The sequence below is a fragment of the Nomascus leucogenys genome, chromosome 10 (genome assembly GCF_006542625.1).
Source record: "Nomascus leucogenys isolate Asia chromosome 10, Asia_NLE_v1, whole genome shotgun sequence".
Taxonomy (NCBI): domain Eukaryota; kingdom Metazoa; phylum Chordata; class Mammalia; order Primates; family Hylobatidae; genus Nomascus; species Nomascus leucogenys.
Window position 1 is genome coordinate 57,417,060 of NC_044390.1, and position 23,388 is coordinate 57,440,447.

A 23,388-nucleotide genomic window follows, 5' to 3' on the forward strand; every position below is an offset into this window, starting at 1 on the left:
GTAATATTCGATATTATTTAACAAGTGCATATTAGATTTAATATTAATACTACATTACTAATATATAATCACATATATTAAAGTATTAGTATATAATATTAAAATGATAATATTAAAAGATTCATAAAATTTTGGCCTCCCCAAATTTTTTAACAATGTGTACACCCACAACAGAGTACATTTTGGGGTTTTTTTTTAGGCAGGTCTTGCTCCATCACCCAGGCTGGAGTGCAATGGTGCCATCATAACTCACTGCAGCCTCAACCTTCCAGGCTCAAATGATCCTCCCACCTAACTCAGCCTCTCAACTAGCTGTGACTACAGGCACGTCCCACCACACTTGGCTACTTTTTGTATTTTTGGCAGATTTTTTTTTTTTTTTTTGAGACAGAGTCTCGCTCTGTCGCTCAGTCTGGAGTGCAGTGGCACGATCTTGGCTCACGGCAACCTTTGCCTCTCAGGTTCAAGCGATTCTCCTGCCTCAGCCTCCCGGCTAATTTTTGTATTTTTAGCAGAGGCGGGGCTTCACCGTGTTGCCCAGGCTGGTCTCAAACTCCTGACCTCAAGTGATCCACCTGCCTCGACCTCCCAAAATGCTGGGATTACAGGAGTGAGTCACCATGCCAGGCCAAAATGGGGTTTTGCCATGTTGCCCAGGCTGGTCTTGAACTGCTGGGCTCAAGTGATCTGCCTGCCTTGGCCTCTCAAAGTGCTGGGATTATAGGCATGAGCCACTGCACCTGGCCCAACAGTGCAAATTAATGTCTGTCTCCCACGTCCTAGAGCACACTGGTTATTACCTATATGTATGTGTTTTCAATGTTCAGAAAAGAGATGGCTGGGCGCGGTGGTGCACGCCTGTAATCCCAGCACTTTGGGAGACTGAGGCAGGCAGATCACGAGGTCTGGAGTTTGAGACCATCCTGGCCAACATGGTGAAACCCCATCTCTACTAAAAATACAAAAAAATGAGCCAGGCGTGGTGGCATATGCCTGTAGTCCCAGCTACTCGGGAGGCTGAGGCAGGAGAATCGCTTGAATCCGGGAGTCAGAGGTTGCAGTGAGCCCAGATTGCGCCACTGCACTCCAGCCTGGGCGACAGAGCGAGACTCTGTCTCAAAAAAAAAAAAAAAAAAAAAAGCAAAAATGATGAGCTCCCCTGTGCTCACCTTGGGCTAGTGGAGAGAGTCTTCCTGGTACCCTGTCCCTAGGTGTGGTCCTACCAGGATCCCTACTTTATACAGGGAGCCTCAATTCCTACTCACCGTCTTGCAAAGACCTGAGGCCTCATCTCCCACCCTGTGGTATGCTCAGTATGCCCCTCCATCCACCCCCTCACTCCCATGCCCTAAAAACCTCTGCAGTGCCATCTTGCATTCCAACCTCCTGACTCTCAGCAATGTCTTCTCTGAGCCCCGGGCTTTCCCTTCATGTCTTTAAAGCTTACTCATGCATGAGTATGCATACGACATCATTAGTCATTAGGGAAATGCAAATTAAAACCCCAGGCAGATGTCACCACGCATCCACTAGAATAGTTATAATAAAAAAGATGGGTGATACCAAGTGCTGGCCAGGATGTAGAGTGATGCACACACTGTTGGTGGATGACAGCCTGGTAGCTTCTTATGGGGTTAAATGGACACTCACCAGGTGACTCAACAACTCCGCTCTCTGGTACTTACCCAGGATCCCCACAAAGACATTTTTGTTTGTTTGTTTTCTGAGACAGAGCCTCACTCTGTTGCCCAGGCTGGAGTGCAGTGGTGCAATCTCAGCACACTTCAACCTCCACCTCCCGGGTTCAAGCCATTCTCCCACCTCAGCTTCCTGAGTGGCTGAGATTACAGGCATGCATCACCATGCCCGGCTCATTTTTGTATTTTTTGTAGAGACAGGGTTTCACCATGTTGGGCTGGCTGGTCTTGAACTCCTGACCTCAGGTGATCCTCCCACCTCGGCCTCCCAAAGTGCTGGGATTACAGGCATGAGCCACTGAGCTTGGCCCCCACAAAGACTTTTATACGTGGATATTCATAGCAGTTTTATTCATGCTAGCCAAACACTGGAAACAAACCATATGCCCATTCACGAGAGAGGACAAACAGTGGTCCACCCATACATTGGAGTATAATAGAAAGGAACAGATTCTGATAAAAAGATCAGATGGATGCATCTCACAAGTGTTAAGTTGAGTGAAAGAAGCCAATCACAAAAGAGGACAGACTATATGATCGTAGGATTCCATTTCTTTTCTTTTTTTTTTTCTTTTGTTTCTTTTTTGTTTGTTTGTTTGAGACAAGGTCTTGCTCTGTCACCCAGGCTAGAGTGCAGTGGCATGATCTCGGTTCACTGCAACCTCCGCCTCCCAGGTTCAAGTGATTCTCCTGCCTCAGTCTCCCGAGTAGCTGGGACTACAGGCGCCCGCCACGACGCCTGGCTAATTTTTGTATTTTTAGTAGAGATGGGGTTTCACTGTGTTGGCCAGGCTGGTCTTGAGCTCCTGACCTTGTGCCTCGGCCTCCCAACATGCTGGGATTACAGGTGTGAGACACCGTGCCCAGCCCATTTCTTTTCTTTTTCTTTGGAGAGAGGGTCTTGCTCTGTCACCCAGGCTGGAGTGCAGTGGTGCGATCATAACTCACTGCGGCCTTAATCTCCTGTGCTCAAGTGATCCTCTCTCCTCAGCCTCTTGAGTAGCTGGGACTACAGTTGCATACCACCACCCCCAGCTATTTTTTTTAATTTTTGGTAGAGACAATGTCTTGCTATGTTGTTCAGGCTGGACTTGAACTCCTGAGCTCAAGCAATCCTACTGCCTGGGCCTCCCAAAGTGCTGAGATTACAGGCGTGAACCACTGCCCCGGTGTGATTCTGTTTCTATACAATTATAGAATAGGCAAGTTGAATCTAAAGTGACAGATGGATCAGTGGTCTCTTGGGGGACAGGAATGGAGGCATTGGCCACAAAGGGGCATAGGGGAATGTTGGGAGTGATGGAAATGTTCTAAATCTTTGGCGGTTATGTGGTGTACACATTAGTCAAAACCTACAAACTGTACACTGAAGATGGGTGCACCTTTTTTTTTTTTTTTTGAGACAAAGCCTCCCTCTATCACCCAGGCTGGAGTGCAGTGGCACAATCTCAGCTCACTGCAATCTTCGCCTCCCGGGTTCAAGCGATCCTCGTGCCTCAGCCTCCCAAATAGCTGGGATTACAGGTGCACACCACCATGGCCGGCTAATTTTTGTATTTTTAGTAGAGACAGGGTTTCACCACGTGGGCTAGGTTGGTCTCGAACTCCTGACTTCAAGTGATCCACCTGCCTCAGCCTCCCAAAGTGCTGGGATTACAGGCATGAGCCACCGTGCTCAGACATTTTTTAAGAGACAGGGTCTTACTCTGTCACTCAGGCTGGAGTGCAGTGGCAGGATTGCAGCTTACTGCAGTCTTCAACTTTTGGGCTTAAGCAGTCCTCCCGCCTCAGCCTCCTGAGTCCTTGGGATTACAGATGTGAGCCACTGCACCCAGCTCAGGTATATTTTATTGTAGTAATTTATATCTTTTTTTTTTTTTTTTTTGAGATGGAGTCTTGCTGTGTCGCCCAGGCTGGAGTGCAGTCATGTGATCTCAGCTCACTACAACCTCTGCCTACTGGGTTCAAGTGATTCTCCTGCCTCAGCCTCCTGAGTAGCTGGGATTACAGGATAGCACCACCACTCCTGGCTAATTTTTGTATTTTTGGTAGAAATGGGGTTTTGCCATGTTGGCCAGGCTGGTCTTGAACTCCTGACCTCAGGTGATCCGCCTGCCTTGGCCTCCCAAAGTGCTGGGATTACTGGCATGAGTCACCATGCCCGGCTTGTAATTTATATCTTAGCAAAATTGATGACAGTGTTACATGATACCTAGCGTCACTCACTGATTTATCTGCAGGCTTTTCTCTGTGTTTCCTACACCCCTGGACTCCCCCTGGAAGTCTTTAGCACATCTTTTGCTAGCCCGATGGTTTTTTGAGGACCCACTCTGTGCCAGATACTGTTGTAAATGCCTCCCTTTTTCACAATCATTTCATCAAGATTATTTGTCCATTCAAAGTTCTTAGGCTGTTTTACAGGGAGACTGAGAATCAGATTAAGTTACCATTATGGGTTGAATTATATCTTTGAAAGCTCATAAATTGAGCTGGGCATGGTAGCATGCACTTGTAATCCCAGCTACTCGGGAGGCTGAGGTGGGAGGACTGCTTGAGTTCAGGAGTTTGAGGCTGCAGTGAGCTATGACCGCACCACTGCACTCCAGCCTGGGTGACAAAGCCAGGCCTCATGTCTTAAAAAAAAGTTCTTAAGTTGAAGTCCTAACTTCTAGTACCCTAGAATGTGACTTTATTTGGAACTTGAGTCATTAGAGACATAATTCATTAAGATGAGGTCATTGGGGTGGGCCTAGTCTTAGTTCGTTCCTGCTGCTATAACAAAATACCAGAGAATGGGTAATTTGTAAACAACAGATATTTATTGCTTATGGTCCTAGAGGCTGGGAAGTCCAAGATCAAGGCACCAGCAGATTCAATGTCTGGTGAGGGCTTGTCCTCTGCCTTCGAGATGGCATCTTGCTGCTGTGTTTTTACATGGCAGAAGAACAAATGGGCAGCCAGGCATGGTAGCTGGTGCCTATAATCCCAGCACTTTGGGAGACTGAGGCAGGAGGATCACTTGAGCCCAGGAGTTCAAGGCCAGCTCGGACAACATGGCAATACCCTGTCTCAAAAAAAGTTTTTTTTTTTTTTTTTTTTCTTTTTTTTTTTAAAGAACAGATGGGCGGCTGGGCATGGTGGCTCATGCCTGTAATCCCAGCACTTTGGGAGGCCGAGGTGGGAGGATCACAAGGTCAGGAGATCAAGACCATCCTGGCCAACATAGTGAAACCCCATCTCTACTAAAAATACAAAAATTAGCCGGGCATGGTGGCGCATGCCTGTAATCTCAGCTACTCGGGAGGCGGAGGCAGGAGAATCCCTTGAACCAGGGACTTGGAGGTTGCAGTGAGCCGAGATCGTGCCACAGCACTCTAGCCTGGCAACAGAGCGAGACTCCATCTCAAAAGGAAAAAAAAAAAAAAAGAACAGATGGGCAAAGGCCCTAGCTAGTTCCCTCAGGCCCTTTTTTAAGGTACTAATCCCATTCAGAGGGGCAGAGTCCTCCGGACTTAATCACCTCTAAAGGCCCTACTGCTTAACACTATTGCATGAGTCTCAGGGTCCAACATTTCAATTCGTGCACACATACATTCAAACCCTAGCAATCCCTAATCCAATATGACTGGTATCCTCGTAGAAGGAGGAGAATTTCGAATGTAGGCGGTGGACACACACACACACAGAGGAAGGAAGGAAGAGAGAGAGAGAGGAAGGAAGGAAGGAAAGAAGGAAGGAAAAGAGGGACAGGAAGGAAAGAAGGAAGGAAGGAAGGAAAAGAGAGAGAGGAAGGAAGGAAAGAAGGAAAGAAGGAAGGAAAAGAGACAGAGGAAGGAAGGAAGGAAAAGAGAGGAAGGAAGGAAAGAAGGAAAGAAGGAAGGAAAAGAGAGAGACAGAGGAAGGAAGGAAGGAAAAGAGAGAGAGAGACAGAGAGGAAGGAAGGAAAGAAGGAAGGAACGAAGGAAAGGAAGAGAAACCATGGCACCAGGAAGTGATAAAGTCGGGGTCTGAGCACAGAAGGATTCAATTTCAGAGCCTGTGTGTCTTCTTGCACTTTAAACAATTGGCTCACACAGGCAAGGAGAGTGTACACTTTATCTCACATATTATTTCTTGGTTTCCTGTATCCTAATTGTCCTTCCCTCACTGTTAATGCATAACCAGACTTTGCCCAGGATATGCAAGCAGCGATTTTCTCGCCTGGGCCAATGGCAAAGGCATTCATTCTGCTGATGGTGAATGGTGTCAAATTTCCCAGTAGCGCTCTGTGTGCGGAGCTCAGCTGTTGGGCTCAGAGAGAGACCTCTGGCCCCGTGGAGGACATTATATGTTTGGCCAGCTGCCTGCTCCCTGGGCCAAGAGAAATAGGATCAGAACATAAACAGTATAGTAACAGCACTCCACCCACAGTGGGGCTGGCTCAAAACCAGATGTCACGAGGAACATAAATGCATAAATGGGATTGTCCTTGAGGCTTACTGGAGGCTTCCCTGGAGAATCAGTTTTTCCTTTTGTATCTGTTTCCTTTGGTAGCCAGAGAAGGAAAAAAGAATCAGATCAGCCAAGTGGGCTGCTGAGAAAGATGACCTGAATTGCAGGGATGCAGAAAGTGCTGAAGATGCTTTGTCAGCTGAGAATTGGTTAAGAGAAAGTGGCTAAAGTCCATTTTCCCTTCCAGCTCTACTCTTCCTCACCTTCTACCCTCCTCTGTTCCCAAGGCTGACCCCAAAAGACGACATCACTGGGCTCTGTTGCCCACTGGTTTTTGGTTGGCTCAGCCAATGGGAGTTACAGATGAAAAGTGGGGAAAAGGGGCCAGGTGTGATGGCTCATGCCTGTAATCCCAGCACTTTGGGAGGCTGAGCGAGGAGCATTGCTTGAGGCTGGGAGTTCATGACCAGCCTGGGCAGCATAGGGAGACTCCATCTCTCCAAAGAAAGAAAAAGAAAAGAGACAGAAGAGAAAGAAAGAAAGAAAGAAAGAAAGAAAGAAAGAAAGAAAGAAAGAGAAAGAAAGAAGGAAGGAAGGAGAGAGAGAGAGGGCGGGAGGGAGGAAGGAATTAGTTGAGTGTGGTGGCACATAGTTGTAGTGCCAGTTACTTGGGAGGCTGAGGCAGGAGGATTACTTGAGCCCAGGAGGTCGAGGCTGTGGTGAGCTATGATCCTATCACTGCACTCCAGCCTGGGTGACAGAGCAAAAAAAAAAAAAAAAAAAAGGTGGGAGAAGGGTGAGGTTGAGTGAGGGAATTTATTTTATTTTATTTATTATTTATTTATTTTATTTTTGAGACAGAGTCTCGCTCTGTCACCCAGGCTGGAGTGCAGTGGCACAATCTCGGCTCACTGCAACCTCCACCTCCTGGGTTCAAGTGATTCTCCCTGTCTCAGCCTCCCGAGTAGCTGGGATTACAGGCACCTGACACCACACCGGGATAATTTTTGTATTTTTTGTAGAGATAGGGTTTCACCATGGTGGCCAGGCTGGTCTCGAACTCCTGACCTCAAGACATCCACACACCCCGGTCTCCCAAAGCGTTGGGATTACAGGCGTGAGCCACCGCGCCCGACCAGTTAGGGGAATTTAAATTTATTTCCTTGGCTCCCTCTGTTTCAGGTTGGTATGGGTTGTGTGCATCCCTCTTTCAGGCTGCCTTCTTTGCACAATTCTCCCTGTGTCTGTGGAGCCTAGAACCTTCTCCTCTTCACCCCTTCAGGTTTGGGTGGTAACAGCTTCCTGCAGTTGCTGTTGCATTGTCCAACCGATCCAGCCTTTGCTGTAAATATATTTTATTAAATGCTTCTCAGATTACCCAGTTTGAATGTGCCCTCTGTTTTTTGCATGGGCCCTTAGGGGTAAATGAGGTAGTATTCCCTGCCTCATTCCTGGACTGGCTGACCAAGGCCTTCCCAGTTTTCTAACTGCATCAACACATGACATTGCTTTCTAAATGGTTTTGCTTCCAGCATCTTTTCTTTTCTTTCTTTCTTTTACTTCCTTTTTTTTTTTTTTTTTTTTTGTTTTGAGACAGAGTCTCGCTCTGTCGCCCAGGCTGGAGTGCAGTGGTGTGATCTCTGCTCACTGCAAGCTCCGCCTCCTGGGTTCACGCCATTCTCCTGCCTCAGCCTCCCAAGTAGCTGGGACTACAGGCACCTGCCACCACGCCCGACTAATTTTTTGTATTTTTTAGTAGAGACAAGGTTTCACCGTGTTAGCCAGGATGGTCTCGATCTCCTGACCTCGTGATCTGCCCGCCTCGGCCTCCCAAAGTGCTGGGATTACAGGCATGAGCCACTGTGCCTGGCCATTTTTTTTTTTTTGAAGGCAGAGTTGAAAAACCAATTGGAATCATAGGGAAGGTGCCCAGACTTTAGCTACTGGACAGAAATTCCTCTTTTTTTTTTTTTTTTTTTTTTTTTAAAGACAGGGTCTCCCTCTGTCATCCAGTCTGGAGTGCAGTGGGGCAATCTCGGCTCACTGCAACCTCTGCCTCCCGGGTTCAAGCGATTCTCCAGCCTCAGCCTCCCAAGTAGCTGGATTACAGGCGTGTGCCACCACACTTGGCTAATTTTTTGTGTTTTTAGTAGAGATGGGGTTTCACCATGTTGGCCAGGCTGGTCTCTAGCTCCTGACCTCCCAAGTGCTGGGATTACAGGCATGAACGAAGATGGTGAAACCCTGTCTCTACTAAAAATACAAAAAGTAACGAGCTGGGCATGGTGGCACTAGCCTGTAATTCCAGCTACTCAGTAGGCTGAGGCACGAAACGGAGATATTTCCCCTTCTTCTGCTTTTTTGTTCTATCCTTGCCCTCAGTGGATTGGAAGATGCCCGCTGCATCGAGGAGGCTGAATCTTCTTTACTCGGTCTACAGATTCAAACGCGAATCTCTTCTAAAAACACAGACACATCCAGAAATAAGGTGTAACTAGCTATCTAGGTATCTCTTAGCCCAGTCAAGTTGACCCCAAATTAACCATCACAGCTGCATTATACATGACCCCAAAACTTAGTGGCTTAAAGCAATAGTCATTTATTCCCCATGCACATGTGTACCAGCTGGGTTTGGCTGATCTGGCTGGGGCTCAGCTGGGTGACTCCTCTGCTCCACGTGTCCCTCCTCTTCCTCCTGGGACAGTCGTTTCCATGGTGAGAGCAGAGGTGCAAGAAGGCAGGCAGAAACACATGTGGCTTCTGAATCCTGGTTTGGAACTCACTCCTTGCCATTTCTGCCCACCTGCCATTGACTGAAGCAAGCCACGTGGCCAAGCCTAAGGCCTAGCCGTGGAGAAGTACCCACCACCCACGGTGAGACCATCGCAAAGATAGGCACACAGGACAGAGTGACTCATCAGGGCCAATCGTTCAATCTATTCACGGTCACCAACTCTGGCAAAAAACACAAGAGTTTAAAAGATGGTTGACTCAGGATGGTTTCATTTGCGTAAGAGGAAAAGTAGAACTTTTTGACATTTTCAAAGGACTTCTAAGGAAACCAGGGTGACTATTTATGTTGATCACGAAGTGACTCATACAAGTCATGTGATTTAAAAACAGGAAAATTCAATGCTAATTGCATAGACTTATGACTCCCTGCATAATAATGACAGCTTATATGACAGCATTTTTGAGTTCACAAGGCACTTTAATAACCATGTCTTATGTTATACTAGAAACAACCTTTCTCCATTTTTTTTTTTTTGAAATGGAGTCTCACCCTGTCGCCCAGGCTGGAGTGTAGTGGCGTGATCTCGGCTCACTGCAACCTCCACCTCCCAGGTTCAAGACATTCTCCTGTCTCAGCCTCCAGAATAGCTGGGATTACAGGTGCGTGCCACCATGCCTGGCTAATTTTGTGTAGTTTTAGTAAAGACAGGGTTTCACCATGTTGGCCAGGCTGGTCTCGAACTCCTGACCTCAGGTGATCCACCTGCCTTGGCCTCCGAAAATGCTGGGATTACAGGCATGAGCCAATGGACCTGGCCAAGCCTAGGATTTTTATTATCTGGCCTTTTACAAGAAAAAAAAAGAAAAGAAAAAAAAATATGCTGTCTCTTGACATGCATGATCTCACATTTTAGTTAAATAAATTTTTAAATTGACAAGTCAAAATTGTATATATACTTATGGATGTTTTGATATACATACATACATTGCAGAATGGCTAAATCAAGCTATTTAACATATGCATTAACTCGTATCATCCATATTGTACTCACATGGTTTAAAATTCCCTAAATATAAAAAAAAAAAAGCAGAGAAAAGTCCCCTCCACCTCCACAGCGAACCCCTATGATTGATTTTCGTGTGTCTTTCAGAGATGGTTTTTGTCTTAGCCCTTTTTCTGTTGCTTATAACAGAATACCTGAAACTGGGCTGGGCATGGTGGTTGACTCCTGTAATCCCAGCACTTTGGGAGGCCAAGGTGGGAGGACTGCTTGAGCCTAGGAGTTTGAGACCAGCCTGGGCAACATGGCAAAACCCTATCTCTATAAAATATTTAAAAATTTAGCTGGGCAGGGTGGCGCACGCCTGTAGTCCCAGCTACTCGGGAGGCTGAAGTGGGAGGATCACTTGAGCCAGAGATGTCGAGGCTGCAGTGAGCTATGATTGCACCACTGCACTCCAGCCTGGGTGGACAGAGCAAGACTCTGTCTCATTAAAAAAAAAAAAAAAAAGTATACCTGAAACTGGGTAATTTATAAAGAAAAGGAGTTAATTTCTTCCAGTTATGGAGGCTGAGAAGTTCAAGGTCAAGAGGCCAAATCTGAGGAGGACCTCCTTGCTGGTGGGGATTCTGCAGAGTCCCAAGTCGGTACGGGGGATGGCATGGTGAGGAGCTGAGTGTGCAAGCTCAGGTCTCTCTTCCTCTTCCCTTTCCTTCTTCGCCTCACCTCGCCTCTTTCTAAAATAGAGACAGGGGTCTCACTATGTTGCCCAGGCTGGTCTCAAACTTCTGTCCTCAAGTAATCCTCCTGCCTTGGCTTCCAAAAGTGCTGGGATTACAAGCATGAGTCACTGCCCTCGGCTCATCTTTCTCTTTTTATAAGGCCACCAGTCCCGCTCCCATAACAACCCCTTAATCCATTAGCCCATTAATTCATTAATCCATAAATGAATCAGTCCATTCACGAGGGCTGTCATGACCCAGTCACCTTGTAAAGGTCCCACCTCCCAGTACTGCCACACTGGGGATTCAATTTCAACATGAATTTTTGCAGGGACAAACAGCCAAACCATTGCAGTTTTAGAAGCAAATACTATTTTCTTGTTGTTCCTTTTTAACACGATCTCATTTAATGCTCACAAAATCCCCACCAGGTATGAAGGATTAGCCTGGTTTTACTGATGTGGAAATGAAGCTTGGGCAGGGTCCCAGGCTGGCAGGGTGGATTGGGTCCTTTTGTTCTCCAGGCCCAGGGACTCCAGGGCTGGCTTCTTCTCCACACTCCAGTGTAGGTGATGGACCTGGAGGCCTCCTGGCCTGGGGAAAATCCCACCAGCTTTGCTTTGAGTTGCTTCACATCCTAGTGGCTCCCCAGCTGCTGAACTAGAACTAGGGGCTGGACTCACCCACATAGAAATCCCCCAATCTCGTTTTTTTTTTTTTTTTTTTTTTTTTGAGATGGAGTTTCGCTCTTCTTGCCCAGGCTGGAGCGCAATGGTGCAATCTTGGCTCACTGCAACCTCCGCTTCCTGGGTTCAAGTGATTCTCTTGCTTCAGCTTCCCAAGTAGCTGGGATTACAGGCATGCACCACCATGCCTGGCTAATTTTTTGTTTTAGTAGGGACCGGGTTTCACCATGTTGGTCAGGCTGGTCTCAAACTCCTAACCTCAGGTGATCCACCCGCCTCGGCCTCCCAAAGTGCTGGGATTACAGGCGTGAGCCACTGCGCCCAGCTAAAATTGTCTGTTGGTCCAAACCCACTGACGTGGGCTGCATCCTTCTTAATCCACACTTCCCAGACGTCTCTTTAAAATAGAAAATTTCAATAAAATAAAATAAAAAAACAAAAAAGAAAAGAAAAGGAAACAAAACAAAAAAAATACAGAAAATTTCCAGCCTGGGCAATATAGCGAGACCCCATCTCTACAAAAAATCAAAAAAATAGCTGGGCATGGTGTCATGAGTTATAGTACCAGCCACTCAGAAGGCTGAGGTGGGAGGATTGCTTGAGCCCAGGAGGTTTGGGCTGCAGTGAGCCATGATTGTACCACTGCACTCCATCCCGGGCATCAGAATGAGATCTTGTCTCAAAAACAAAAACAAAATTGCAAAAATACACAAAGTAGAGAAGTAGAGAGAAGAATACAATGAAAAATACAGCAAATCCCCAAGGCCCTATCGCCCAGCTTTTCCAAGTTAGCAATTCCCTTCCCTCCCTTCCCCTCCCCTCCCCTCCCTCCCCGCTTCCCACTCCCAGTACTGCCATATTGGGGATTCAATTTCAACGTGAATTTTACCGGGGACGAACAGCCAAACCATAACAGTTTTAGAAGCAAATATTATTTTCTTGTTCCCTTCCCTTCCCTCTGCTCCCCCTTCCTCTCCCCTCCCCTCCCCCTTCCTCTCCCCTCCCCCTTCCTCTCCCTCCCCTCCCCCTTCCTCTCCCCTCCCCTCCCCCCTTCCTCTCCCCTCCCCTCCCTTCCCTTCCTTTCCCATTCCTTCCCCCTTCCCTTCTCCTTCCCCTTTCCCTTCCCCCTTCCCTTCTCCTTCCTTTCCCTTCCCTTCCACAAGGTCTTGCTCTGTCGCCCAGGCTGGAGTGCCATGGCATGATCATAGCTCACCACAGCCTCAACTTCCCAGGCTCAGGTTATTCTCTCACCTCAGCCTCTCAGGTAGCTGGGACCTCAGGCATGCATTTTTGTATTTTTTTGTAGAGACAGGTTTTTGCCATGTTGCCAAGGCTAGTCTCTAACTCCTGGGCTCAAGCGATTCTCTTGCCTCAGCCTCCCAAAGTGCTGGGATTACAGGCGTGAGCCACCCGCGTGCGTGGCCAATTAGCAGTTTTCTGCTCTTCAGGTGTATCTTTTCCCTTCTTTTCTGGTGGGATTTTTTTTTTAAATAGAGGTGAAATTCACATAACATAAACTTAACTATTCTAAAATGCTATTCTGGCCAGGTGCGGTGGCTCACTTCTGTAATCCCAGTACTTTGGGAGGCCGAGGCAGGTAATTACTTGAGGTCAGGAGCTTGAGACCAGCCTGGCCAACATGGTGAAACCTCGTCTCTACTAAAAATACAAAAATTAGCTGGGCATGGTGGCGGGCGCCTGTAATCCCAGCTACTCGGGAGGCTGAGGCAGGAGAATTGCTTGAACCAGGAGGTGAAGGTTGCAGTGAGCCATGATCATACCACTGCGCCCCAGCCTGGGTGACAGAGTGAGACTGTCTCAAAAATAACTAACTAAATAAATAAATAATAAAATAAAATGCAATTCCATAGTACATTCACGATGTTGTGAAAACCACCACCTTTATCTAGTTCCAGAACATTTTCATGACCCCAAAAGGAAACCCCATCCCTGACAGCAATCACTCCACATTCCCTCTCCCCCTGCCCCTGACAATCACTCACCTGCTTTCCGTCTCTATGGATCTGCCTATTCTGGACATTTTGCATAAATGGAATCCTACACCATGTGGTCTTTTGTGTCTGTCTTCTTTCACTCAACATCATGTTTTTGAGGTTCATGCACTTTGCAGCACGGATCAGTGCTTCATTCCTTTTCATGGCTGAATAATATTCCATTGCATAGCTATACCATATTTTATTCAGTGGTGTTTCCTGGAGTTTTTAAAAAGGCAAATCCAGGTATCATATCACCTTATCCATAAATACTTCCATATGCATCTCTAACAGACAAACACTTTTAAAGAACACCATAACCAAATACCACCAACGGTCCTTACAAAACTCACATGAATTCCTTAAAGTCCCCTAACACCCAGCCAGGTTCGATTTTCCCCACCTGTCTAAATGCTGCTTTGTTCTTAATGAGGTAGATTCTCCCCATTTTGGCTCGGCCTTGGGAAAAATACGGAGGCTCTCTGTGCCCTTGATGCTTTTTTTTTTTTTTTTTAATGAGACAGAGTTTCTCTCTTGTTGCCCAGGCTGGAGTGCCATGGCACAATCTCGGCTCACTGCAACCTCCGCCTCCCGGGTTCAAGCGATTCTCCTGCCTCAGCCTCCTGAGTAGCTGGGATTACAGGCACCTGGCTAATTTTTGTATTTTTAGTAGAGACAGGGTTTCGCCATGTTCGCCAGGCTGGTCTCAAACTCCTGACCTCAGGTGATCCACCCGCCTTGGCCTCCCAAAGTGCTGGGATTACAGGAGTGAGCCACGGCACTGGCCCCTTGATGCTTCTTATAGGAAAAACACAACCCCCATTTTTAACAGGAGGCCCCTTTGAAAAGAGACATGGGATTACCCTAGTTTTGGGAGCATAAGTCTACACAGATTGTAAACAAACTTACCAAGTTGCAATCGATTGGTGTTTTGCATGAAAGGACTCGACTTTCCTTTTCCCTGCCTTTCTTTTTTAATAATACAACCCCTCTGCCTAAGGGAGGAGATCAGGGTACGGGGAAGCTGTTTCCAGAATGAACACGACAGACTCAGAGAGGAGGCTAGCAGCTGTCCTCTAATTATCATTTTTCTAGGAGCATAAATAATTTAAGTTGCAATGTGGCGGAGTGGAGATGGTTAAATTATAACACGATTCCATATCCCTGCTGCCTGATGCCTGTTCCACACGCCCCCTCCCCGGACCCCCGACAGGAACCAGTGGAAGAGAGAGAATTCTCTTCTTACCACCGTTCCTCTGCTCTTTAAGGGAAGCCCGAACGGGGGTGGGGAAAAAGTCTCCTTTTTGAGACAACAGTTCTGCCCTGTGCTGGGGAGGTCACGGTGCGGTGTTAAGGGGCGTAGAGAAGAGAGCAAGAAATCGTAAATTATTTTTCCCCCTGAGGAGCAGTGGGCTGGTTTGTTCTCAGCTTCTGCCTGGATTGATCTCCCCAGGCTGGGTCCCCGTGTAGCACTTTGCTAAAGATGATCTGGAGCTGAGAACGATCGGTCCTCCTTTCCCTCCTCCCAGCATCAGGGAAACCTCCTCCTCCTTTTTTTTTTTTCCCCTTGGCAGCTGATACAGCATCCCCGTTCAGTGTCTGCTTTTGTGGGGAGCCCTCTGCTCAGACAACCGCTCTTCTTGGCACCCACTTTTCTCCCTCCTCTCTCTGGGCCACCCTTCTTCTTTCCACTGGGTGGACCATGGATGCATGGACTTCAGATAGCTCGGACCCCTGGGTGCTGACGAGGTGGGACCCTCGGGACACCTGGAGGACTCTCAGTGCTGACCACTAGCCACGTCTCCTGAGCCCCAGCGCTGATGCGATACAGGTGAGTGGGGCTTCTGAGAGCGGGGGACGCTGGAGGCAAAGTCCTGCAGGGAGTTTAATCTTTCTTTCCTTGCTGCAAATTACCTCCATCTGCAAAGGTAGAAATACGAAGATCTTCCCCTGCTCCCTCTATGAAGAGTTTTTCTTTGCGGGCGGGCAGCTTATTTCCAGATTTCACTTGCTTCTGCCTTAAGAACCTCTTCCCTTTTCTGAACAGTTTCTCTTGCTGGGAAGAAGGGGGGCAGACACTTCATTTCCAGCATATTCCTGTTTCTTTCTTAAAAATCCATTTTCATTCAATTGCCCTTGGCAACCCCCCTCCCAGCAACCAATGTCTTTGCCATCTGCCCTGAACATGTGACGTTTTCCCAAGAATGAGAATTTCTGACCTAAGTCAAATTCTACTTTTTTATATCTTCCCCACCCCTCCTTCAAGTCCACATTTTAAGTCTCGTGCTGCTTTAACAAGTGACAACATTTAGAATTATGCAATATCCCCTCGCCGCCCCCCACCCCCCAATTGCCCATGGCTTTGGGGACCCCGAACAAAAGTTCCCGAGGCCTGTGTGCCTGGGCCTTGTTTGCTGTGATCAACGCGGCGTGAATGTGTTGGGAAAAGAGAGATAAATGGCAGATGGAGTTTAGGCTGTTGAGAATAATTACATCGTCTTAGGAAACCACTTCTTCCTTTTAATATTTAATATTCTTCCCTCCCTTGCCCCACTTGAAGGAAAAGCAGAGAAAGAGCTGGACACGAGTCCAAGCCATCCCCCCCTTGCCCCTCCCCCCTTTTTCTTTAATTTTGGACGGAGTCGTCTCTCTGGGTGCCTTTTGTTTCTCAAGAAGTGGGAAAAACTGGCAGCAGAATTCCTCTTCTCCCCTCTCCTTCCTTTGAAGCTAACAGCTTCTTACAACAGATGCTGCTGGGGACGGCGGGGCATGGGGATCGAATTGATTTGCTCCAGGCTCCTTCCTCAGAGGCTCCTGAGAGACTGACCCAGGGGAAGGAGCCAATTTAGAATGTCAACAGGAGTTCAGAGCACCTTCCCAGAGGCTGAACCAACAAGAGGGAAGCTTCTATCTCTCCTCCTTCTCCTCAAAGCCCTAGGTGCTATGGAGGAATATTCTCTAGGTATCCCCGGCTCAGGGCTCCTGTCCTGTTCAGAGACAGTGACTCTAGGGCAGCCTTGCCATGTCCCGCACCTGCTCTTTCAGGGATAGCCTTTGGTTGCTTGCAGGGATCTCAGGTGCCTACAAGCTGACACGGACCTCGCCTTACCCATGTGACCCCTAGTCCATCCTCAACACCCCAATACCAGGCTGCAGGAAGGCTCCCCAACTACAGAAGTCTAAGAGGCTAAGTTTATCCCTGTGTGGATACTCCGTTTTCCTCCAAGACACAGAGATCTCAGGAGATGTATCAAGATGTCACTCAGTGGCCGGGTGTGGTGACTCATGCCTATAATCCCAGCACTTTGGGAGGCCGAGGCGGGCGGATCACCTGAGGTCGGGAGATCGAGACCATCCTGGCTAACATGGTGAAACCCCATCTCTACTAAAAATACAAAACATTTTCCGGGCGTGGTGGCAGGTGCATGTAGTCCCAGCTACTCAGGAGACTGAGACAGGAGAATTGCTTGAACCCCGGAGGTGGTGGTGGCAGTGAGCTGAGATCATGCCATCGCACTCCAGCCTGGGCGACAGAGTGAGATTCCGTCTCAAAAAAAAAAAAAAAAAAGTCACTCGGTGCAAATGCCACTCTCCCTCCACGTAAGATGGGTTCAATTCAATGCAGCCTCCCCCAAAAGAAAACAGAAGATCATTACAGGGGTCAGGAGGGAAAGGGTGGATTTGACACTGAGTGAAATTACTGAGCAAATGACCTGTAAAACTCGTGGACATCAAAAGCTCTGGCAGAGGGTTTCATTTGTTATTATTATTATTTTAAATGGTAGTGTATAGAACCAGAGGGCCCTCTGGGCCCAGGGCAAATGAGAGAGCTTCTATTCCAGGATCTCTCAACGCTAGCTGTCTCCACAGTGACAGACAGACGAGAGCTCTGGGTAAGCATTTTCCAACCTCCTTATAGGCCAAGTTTGTCCAATGGACGAGGGAGGACTGACAGCCTCCGGGGAAGAGATCCTCCCCCCTCAAAGTGCAGGTCTTGGCCAGTCCCAGGCTCTACTCAGCCCTGCTGAGTTAGAATCTGCATTTGAACTTGAGGCTGGGTGAGTCATGAGCCAGTCAGCATCTGAGAAGCCCTGGAGGCCACACACTCATTGGCGTGTGACCCAGGGGAGTCACTCAGCCCTCTGTGCCTCAGTGCCCCCTGCTGACAGCAAGGATGACGATGGTGTCTATGTCTTAGCATTGCTGGGAAGCCACAGGTGATGGACCCAGCGCCAGGCACCTAGTACGTGCTCACTAAATGTTGGCTACTTTCTATTTGTTTATTTATTTATTTTTTGAGATGGCGTTTCGCTCTGTCGCCCAGGCTGGAGTGCAATGGCGTGATCTCGGCTCACTGCAACCTCCGCCTCCCGGGTTCAAGCGATTCTCCTGCCTCAGCCTCCCGCCACCACACCCAGCTAATTTTTATACTTTTAATAGAGATGGGGTTTCACCATGTTGGCCAGGATGGTCTCGATCTCTTGACCTTGTGATCCGCCTGCCTCGGCCTCCCAAAGTGCTGGGATTACAGGTGTGAGCCACTGCGCCTGGCCGGCTACATTCAATTTACTCTCCAGAGCATGTGTTTGATTTCTTTTTATTTTTTATTTATTTATTTTTGAGACAGAGTCTTATTCTGTCACCTAGGCTGGAGTGCAGTGGTATAATCTTGACTCACTGCAACCGCTGTCTCCTAGGTTCAAGCCATTCTTCTGCCTCAGCTTTCCAAGTAGCTGGGATTACAGGCACCCGCCACCATGCCCGGCTAATTTTTGTATTTTTAGCAGAGACAGGGTTTCACCATGTTGGCCAGGCTGGTCTCAAACTCCTGACCTCAGGTGATCCACCCACCTTGGCCTCCCAAAGTGCTGGGATTACAGGTGTGAGCTAACACACCCAGCCAATTTCTTTTTAAATTATGGTAAAATACACATAAAGCATACCATTTTAACCATTTGATTGATTGACTGATTGATTGAGACAGGGTCTCACTCAACGCCCAGGCTGGAGTGCAGTGGCCCAATCTCAGCTCACTACAGCATCAACCTCCAGGGCTCAGGTGATCCTCCCACATCAGCCTCCCGAGTAGCTGGTACCACAGGTGTGTGCCACCACACTCAGCTAATTTTTTATATATTTTTGTAGAGATGAGATTTCGCCATGTTGCCCAGGCTGGTCTTGAACTCCTGGGCTCAAGCAATCCACCCACCTCAGCCTCCCAAAGTGCTGGGATTATAAGAGTGAGCCACTGTGCCTGGCCTTCATTTTAACCATTTTAAAGCAAACAATTAAATGGCAATGTACTTCGTTCACAATGTTGTACCACCACCTCTATCTAGTTCCAGAGATTTTTCATCACCCCAAAGGGAAACCCTGTCCCCATTCGAAGTCACTCTGTGTTTCCGTCTTCTGCAGCCCCCCAGTGACCACTAATCTACTTTCTGTCTCTATACACTTTTTTCTGCTCTTCATGTTTCATGTAAATGAATCATACAATAGGTGGCCTGTGTGTCTGGCTTCTTTCACATCTGATTTCCATTATTTTATTTTATTTTTGAGATGGAGTCTTGCTCTGTTGCCCAGGCTGGAGTCCAGTGGTGCAGTCTCGGCTTACTGCAACCTCTGCTTCCTGGGTTCAAGTGATTCTCCTGCCTCAGCCTCCCGAGTAGCTGGGACTACAGGCACACGCCATCACACATGGCCAATTTTTGTATTTTTAGTAGAGATGGGGATTCACTATGTTGGCCAGGTGGTCTCGAACTCCTGACCTCAGGTGATCCACCCGCCTCAGCCTCCCAAAGTGCTGGGATTACAGGCGTGAGCCACCACGCCCAGCCTCTGATTTCTTTTTTAGTTCACATTTCTTTCTTCTTCCTCTACCACTTGTCTTACCCTCCATGAAATCATCCTGGTCAGACATGAGTAACAGAACCCTACTAGTTAGTATGGACCCTACTAACTCATACATTAATTCTTAGTGACCAACACCAAAATCCTGACGATGGTAGGCAGACACCATCTTCAAACATCTTTTTTCAGGACTCAACTCAAGGGCTACTCACTTTTTTTTCCCCCAAAGGGACTACAACTTTTGGTGTACAGTTATTTTTCTCTCCAGCAAAACCGTCACTGTATTTTCTTTCGACCCCCCAAGGGGAGGCAGGTTTTGTTTTTGTTTTGTTTCGTTTTGTTTTTGAGATGGAGTCTCGCTCTGTTGCCCAGGCTGGAGTACAATGGCGGAATCTCGGCTCACTGCAACCTCTGCCTCCTGAGTTCAAGTGATTCTCCTGCCTCAGCCTCCCGAGTAGCTGGGATTACAGGTGCATACCACCACACCCATCTAATTTTTTATATTTTTGGTAGAGACAGGGTTTCATCACGTTGGCCAGGATGGTCTCAGTCTCCTGACCTCAGGTGATCTGCCTGCCTTGGCCTCCCAAAGTGCTGGGATTATAGGCGTGGGTTATAGCGCCCGGCCGAGAGGCAGTTTTTAGGTGATTTCTCTAGAGTCTTAAGATCCCAAGGTGAATGATAATCGGATCATAGTGATACACAGTTGGTAGTTAATAAATATTTGTTGAACAAACAAAGCACATCAGAATTCAAAATGACCACTGAGGGCTGGGCGCGGTGGTTCATGCCTGGAACCCCAGAGCTTTGGGAGGCCAAGGTGGGAGGATTGCTTGAGTTTGGGAGTTTAAAACCAGCCTGGGCAACAGAGCAAGATCTCATTTCTATAAAAAATTTTAAAATTAGCCAGGCGCGGTGGCCAATGCCTGTGGTCCCAGCTCTTGGGAGGCTGAGGTGGGAGGATGGCTTGAACCCGGGAGTTAGAGGTTGCAGGGGGTTCTGATCATGTCATTGCACCCCAGCCTGGGCAACAGAGCAAGACCCTGTATCTAAAAAAAAAAAAGCCAGAAAATGACCTCCATAATGAATTATTGCTATAACATGTTAATATGTTGATGACACACACAGACACTGTCTGGCCAAAGAGGCGGGATAAATGAGGGAGATGGTGAAACACCTACCGGTTGCTCAATATTGAAGAGTCAAGAATACCTAATCAGGAAAAAAATTCAAGGAGATAGAATAAAAGCAACATTACCCACCCACTCCTGCCCAAGAATGACTTAAGAGAACAGATGCATGGTTTAGTTTGTGGGAGAAACATTAGAGAAATACAGTCCCTGTGGGAGAAGTTTTATTTTTTTCCTGGTACTCTGTACTGTTTCCTTTTAGCTCGCCAATGCTGATGAAGCTAAGCAAGTTTGTGAGAGAGACAGAGAGAGAGGCAGAGAGAGAGAGAGAGAGACAGAGGATGGACAGGGGATGACACTTGGTGCCAAGTGTCCAGGTATTTGGTTCAGTTTCAGTATTGACCTGATGCCACTGGTTTTGCCTTGCTTGGACAAGAGGAATAATTGATCCGCCTTTTTCCTTCCTTCCTTCCTTCCTTCCTTCCTTCCTTCCTTCCTTCCTTCCTCCCTCCCTCCCTTCCTTCCCTCCCTCCCTTCCTTCCCTCCCTCCCTTTTCCTTCCTTCCTCCTTCCTTTCCTTCTTTCCTTCCTTCCTTCCTTCTTCTTTCTTTCATCCTTCCCTCCTTCCTTCCTCTCTCTCTCTTTCTTCCATCTTTCTTTCTTCTTCCCTCCTTCCTTCTCTCTCTCACTCTTTCTTTGTCTGGCTCTGTCACCCAGGCTGGAATGCAATGGCTTGATCATAGCTCACTGCAGCCTCAACCTCCAGGGCTCAAGTGAACCTTCTAGTTCGGTCTCCCTCGTAGCTGGGACTACAGGTGTGCACCACTGCACCTGGCTAATTTATTATTTTGTTGTTGTTGTTGAGATGGGGGGTCTCCCTATGTCGCCCAGGCTGGTCTTAAACTCCTGGCCTCAAGCAATCCTCTGGCTTCAGCCTCCCAGATTGCTGGGATTATAGAGGTGAGCCACCGCACCTGGCAGTCTGCCTTTCAGCAATTATTTATTGAGTTCTTCCTGTTGGCCAGGCACTGTGCTAGGCTTTGAGGATTCAACAGAGAATGAAACTGTCATTGTAAACACAGTAATAACAGTAGCAAACACTCATATTGGGGCTTACCATGTGTGGGACACTGTCCTGGGCATGCTGCATAGAATTAAGTTATTTCATCCTCACAATGACACTGTGAAGGATGTGTTTTTATTATCCCCATTTTACAGATGAGGAAACTGGCCCAGAGAGGTGAAGTGATTTACCCAAGGTCACATAGCAGGAGGCGGCTGATCCTGAATCCAAGCCCAAGCAGGCTGGTTGCAAAGATGGGGATATTTCTCTGCCAACTCCTGGCAGCAGCCATTGGTTGAGGAATATTCCAGGGGTAGCACATGTGACCTGTCCCCTGCAGATGGGCCTCACTCCTGTGGCCAGAGGAGCCCCAGGTCGGGAGCGGCAGGTGCTAGGGGCAGGGAGCCATGGGCAGACAGGAGGTGTGGGCACTGGTAGGATTTTCTAGAAGAGGCTTGTGAAGCAGAAATGTCTTTTGAGCTGGACCTTGGGGATGGGGAGAGGGAAGGGTATTCAGGGTGGTGAAAGTCAGGGGTGTGGTCAAGATTGTCTCAGAGCATCAGCTTCATGTAGTGAGAAGTGAGGATGGAAGGAATTCTGGGGCCACATCGTGGCACATATATGGGGCTGGCGAAAGGACTCAGACTTTATTCAGCTGGTTGTGGAGAGAGTCTCTACGGGATCGGGATTGGCTAATGGATGAGCTGATTGCTTTTTTGTTGTTGTTGTTGGCTTTTTTTATTTGTTTTTGTTTTTTGAGATGGAGTTTCACTCTTGTTGCCCAGGCTGGAGTGCAGTCGTACAATCTCGGCTCACTGCAACCTCTGCCTCCCGGGTTCAAGTGATTCTCTTGCCTCAGCCTCCCAAGTAGCTGGGATTACAGGCATGCGCCACCCTGCCTAGTTAATTTTGTATTTTTAGTAGAGATGGGGTTTCACCATATTGGTCAGGCTGGTCTCGAACTCTTGACCTCAAATGATCCACCTGCCTTGGCCTCCCAAAGTGCTGGGTTTACAGGCATGAGCCACCGTGCCTGGCCAAGACTCACACTTTATTCGCCTGGCTGTGGGGAGTCTTTAGGGGACTGGCTAATGGATGAGCTGATTGTTTATGGTGACTTGGAGGAGATGAGATTCAGGGAAGGATGAGTGTGGCCTACTGCAAGTGGGAGGGGAAAGACAAGGGGGAGTCACCAGCTCTGATTATGAGTAGAATGTGGAAATGAAGGAAAGAGAGAAGGAAGGAACCCCACAATGTCTGGGGTGATCGATTCCCCTGCATTTGGGGTTTCTTGCAAATGTGACCTCCAGAGGGCTCCCGTGAATACCTGAGTCAGGCCACATCCCTCATCTCCTTAGACCCTTTCGTGGCTCCCACCTCATTCAGCGCAAAAGCCAAAGTTCTCCCTATGGCCCACAAGACCCTGTACCTTCTGTCCCCCTTATCTCCCTGCCCTCACCTCCTGGCCCCCTCACTCACTCTGCTCCAGCCACACTGGCCTCTGTTCCGTTCCTTGGACACATCAGCCACGCGGCCAGCCATAGCGCCTTTGCAGGGGCCTTTTCCTCTGCCTTGGAATGCTCTTCCCACAGACACCCTTATGCATCCTCCCTCATCCTCATCTCCCTTCAGGTCTTTACTCAAATATTTCTTTCTCAGTGAGGCCACTCTGGCCAATTTACCTAAATGACAGTCAGCTTCCCCTTCTCCCTCCTCCTCTACTGTTTTCTTTTCTCTATCTGACATTCTGTCTATTTCACGAGTTTTTCCTGTTTCTTGAACATCTCCTTCATTAGAAGGCCAGAAGAGGGACTTTTGTGTCTGTTATTCATGTCTTAGTCCCCAGTGTTGAGAACAGTGCCTGGAATACAGTAGGTGCTCAATAAATATTGCTGGATGAATGAATGAATGATGAATGGATGCATGAGTGATGGGGAGGATAACAGAGCCACGAAGTGAAGCTGGGAGGAAGAATTCAGCCTGGGAGGAAAGAGATTCAGCCCAACAGCCTGCACCCCTGGGGGTCTCCTCCCCTCCTTCCCCCGTCCTGCAGCCTCACTCAGTGTTCTGGGGCTGCCCAAC